Below are 3,863 nucleotides of genomic sequence, written 5' to 3' on the forward strand. Positions count from 1 at the left end.
ACGCTTGTTTTCGACTCGCACTACTATTCATGATTGAACAAAACTTTTGGCAGGTACTGTATGAAAAAGTATGTTTAATGAACAAGAGTCGAGAGTATAATGAGCTTTTTTCTCCTTACCTACGATTTTGCCAGCGCGCATCCAAGACGTTGGAAGGGGCACATCGCTAGAGAAAATAAATGAAGTATATATATATATATATATATGGAATATCTAATACTAATAAATTAAGCAACGAAACGTATATTTCTGTCGTCACCGTATTAGTAGGCAATATATATATATATTCTCTAAAACAAGACAAGTCATTTTGTAGACTTTTTTATAGAATAAAAAACTTCTAATAAACGTGTGGAAATAAGAAGAATTTATCCAAAGAAAACTTCGACGAAGTTAGTTTTCGCTCAACTTCAAAATATAAGCAACAGTCAACCAATCATACCTCCAACAAGCAGAACCATATAGTGGTAGAACATCATTGGTTCGACCTGAAGGGCTGCCGTGTAAATGAACTGCTAGGTCCGCACGTTTCGTCAGTAACTGCAGGTGGCATCTTCAGTGGTATTGTAAATGAACTTTTAATTCCAGATATCTTCATCGTGAGCGAAGTTTCGTTGTCAGCGCAATATCACTGAAGATATCTGGACCTAGCGGTTCATTTAGAGCGCAGCCCTTCAGCTCAAACCATTGTTTTTCTGTTATGTGGTTTTGTTTCGCCGATGTTGTCAACGCAATAGCCCTGAAGGTATCTGGACTTAGACTTCATTTAGATCACGTATCAAGTTATCCCGTTATTTGTAAATAAATATAATTATTGTTGTTAAAAGCAGTCGAAATGAATTTAAGTGCAATATATTTTACATTTTTAACCACTCAGGCATACGTCAGCACTTACCCAACGTAATATTTAAAAATATTTGAAATTTAAAAAGTATATGTACCTAACGCCTAAAAATTTATAAATTATTATATTTTATGCGCCGCTATTAGAAAAATTATGGTGGACGCACCGGGTACGATTTACAGTTCAATTTACATTAACTGTCATATTTGTAATAATTAAATTAAATACACATTACAATTAAGTATATATTGACAAAAATTTTGAAAAAACCTTTTATTTTGTAGGAATCCAAAACACAGTTAATATCAAAAGTGTTACACTTATGTACGTGATACCGTGAAGACACAAAATTTAACCTTCAATAATATTTTTAAATATTATTTAGAAAACAAGACTGAAACAGAAAAGTTTACATACCTGAAAATTCGAAATATTCCAATCTACAACCATATTCGATACAATCCATTTAATTTGTAGTACATATGGAGACACAACTTAAAAGGTAATCAATCAATTTATTATACTGATTTAATAACTACATTTCTTGATGAAACATTTTAATCCACTGATATGAAAATAATAATTGGAAAGCAATTATTGACTTTACTCAATAACTTACTCATGTATCATCAGGAACTTTTACTTGACGAGATATGGAGCATATTCTAAATTTATGTATGTTAGCCGCAAATCCACGGGTAGTTTTTCCGCAAAGGGGCGTCAAAGTTGACCGAACTTTTTCTACAATCGTAGATATAGGTATAAGATTCTGTTCTGACTTATTACAGCATGCGAAATTCGAATATCATTTTGATTTAGATATAATTTCAGTATTTCTCAATTAAAAGAAAGCTTTTTTATTTCAACCGCTAACAGAAAAATTAATTCATATTACTGTTAAGCATGATAGAATCTATAGGAGTTGACTTCTCAATCTTCATAATCATATGAATAAAGTAGACAAAGCTTCTTTTTATTACTTTTTCAACCGACTTCAGTTTGACGAATCTTAGGTCTATAGATTTCTTCAAAAATTATATATTCTGAGGGAGAGTATCGAAAAAGAAAAGGCGCTCGAAATATGTTCCTATAGATGAATGATGAGAATACCGTAGAGAAATGAGAAGGTATTAGAAAGAAAAGGACAACAAAAGTCACTATGGAAGTCCACAAGAAATAGGCAAGATAGGTTGGTAGGAAGGGCTAATTAGCGACATAGCGAAGAGGAGGAGAACTGACCCTAGTTTAAATCATTGTTCACAAATAGTTCGGGGTGAAATGCGAAGATTAGCTCAGGATAGGAAAGAGTGGACGTGCGTGTCCAACCAGTCTTAGTCATAGGACTGATGACCTTATGATGATGATTTATATTTACATTTACTTGTGACCTAGAGTAAGAGGCCTATACAATTGACAGCTAAATCTGTCACTCCACGATTTTATTTTGAATGAGGCAATTCACTGGTACCGTACCGATGACTAAGAAGCTATTCAGCGGTAGTGTGCCGATGCCTAAGAAGCTATTCTCCAATATTCAAACATTGCTTAAAACATTATTGATTAGTGCATTAAGTTATCAATAGGACTTCATCTTACATGATTGATGAGACTATAAGGCTAATGAGCGCAGTATATTGAAACTTTGAAAATCGTTGAAGGTGGGGCGCGCTCAAACGATTTTCGAACTTCAGATTTCCACAGTAACGATACACAATATTGAACCTTAACGAACAGACGTGCAAAATTCAAAAATTTAATTTCTCCAACCGAATGCCGAAAATTTATAAAAACTAGCGTGAGGGGGTGTTTATACGCCGAGGGTGTATATACCCCAAAATATACGGTAATTAAACTAAAGCATTCTAGTAGGCTATCGGCGAATAGCATTTTGTTACCTGTATAGTACCGGTGAATAGCTTCTTAGTCACCGGTACAGTACCGGTGAATAGATTCATGGTCGCCGGTACAATACCGGTGAATAGCTTCTTAGTCACCGGTACAGTACCGGTGAATAGATACATGGTCGCCGGTACAATACCGGTGAATAGCTTTTTAGTCACCGGTACAGTACCGGTGAATAGATTCATGGTCGCCGGTACAATACCGGTGAGTAGCTTCTTAGTCACCGGTACAGTACCTGTGAATAGATTCATGGTCGCCGGTACAATACCGGTGAGTAGCTTCTTAGTCATCGGTACGGTACCGGTGATGACACATCGTTTTATGAGATAGATCCAATATAAACGAATAAAATTGTATTTTCAGTACCTACTAAAGCGCTGTAGAAATGTATTTTTCAAATAAAAAACCGCTAGGTGTGATCTTATCACTAATTTTTCTAACTGAATAACTAATTCATTCCCTCCACTAATTTTACTTATCGTCGCCAAACAATCCTTGACCGCTAATAAAATTAAATCCGTCGTCTAGCTTTCTCCAGTCCATTAATTACTCAACGTCGATGAAGCGCTACGGTCACATCTCCATCCTCTCATAACTTATACAATTCATGCTTTATAATACCGTGTCCAATCATAACAGATATTAAATTTTCGTCTGTGTAAACTCGATTTGGTGCTGCTGCATCTTTCGAATGTTATGGGCGCCTTTGCATCTTCGAGTTTAAGACCCGGAACTGCATTACAAATAGAATTACCTTGTTGCACGCGAACTAGTTGGTAGAACGGTTTGAGAGCATGAAACTGCAGGAGGCCGCTGGCACTCCCCAGGTAGCGCTCATATAAATGGTGCTATAATCGTAGCACTCCTCCTCCGCCCTACTCAAAGCGTATACAACCCCTTCACGTTCGCGTTATGGTTAACTGAATCTACTTAATTACCTTGCATAAACATCTCTTAGTTTTATAAAATGTTCAAGACGTAAAGCTGTGCACCATTGTTCTTTTTTACATTATAAAAACTGAAAGAAAAAAATAGAAATGCATTGGATTCAAAATCAGTAAGGAATCTTCTATAATTATGTAGAAAATTAAGAAATTAAGCACGCGTTCGTATATAT

This window comes from Agrilus planipennis, unplaced genomic scaffold, assembly GCF_000699045.2.
Source record: "Agrilus planipennis isolate EAB-ADULT unplaced genomic scaffold, Apla_2.0 scaffold129, whole genome shotgun sequence".
Lineage (NCBI taxonomy): Eukaryota > Metazoa > Arthropoda > Insecta > Coleoptera > Buprestidae > Agrilus > Agrilus planipennis.